Source organism: Lupinus angustifolius, chromosome LG16, assembly GCF_001865875.1.
Source record: "Lupinus angustifolius cultivar Tanjil chromosome LG16, LupAngTanjil_v1.0, whole genome shotgun sequence".
Lineage (NCBI taxonomy): Eukaryota > Viridiplantae > Streptophyta > Magnoliopsida > Fabales > Fabaceae > Lupinus > Lupinus angustifolius.
This window is the reverse complement of record NC_032024.1, coordinates 3,374,080-3,374,392: the sequence shown is the minus strand read 5'-3', so window position 1 is coordinate 3,374,392 and position 313 is coordinate 3,374,080.

Here is a 313-nt window from a genome sequence, read left to right as displayed (position 1 = left end):
CTAATACAAAAGAAGCTTCCCCAAGATCTTTCATTTCGAAATTCTTCGTTAGAAATCTCCTGGTCTCATGCAATAGCCCCATATCACTGCTACCAAGGAGTATATCATCGACATATAATACCAGGAAGATAAATTTACTCCCACTGAACTTATGGTATACACAATCTTCAACTTTATTTGCCTCAAAACCATACGAGGTAATAACTTGATGAAATTTGTGATTCCATTGACGAGAAGCTTGTTTAAGCCCATAGATGGATTTCTTTAATTTGCATACCATAGACTTTGAGTCATCTGACACAAAGTTTTCTGG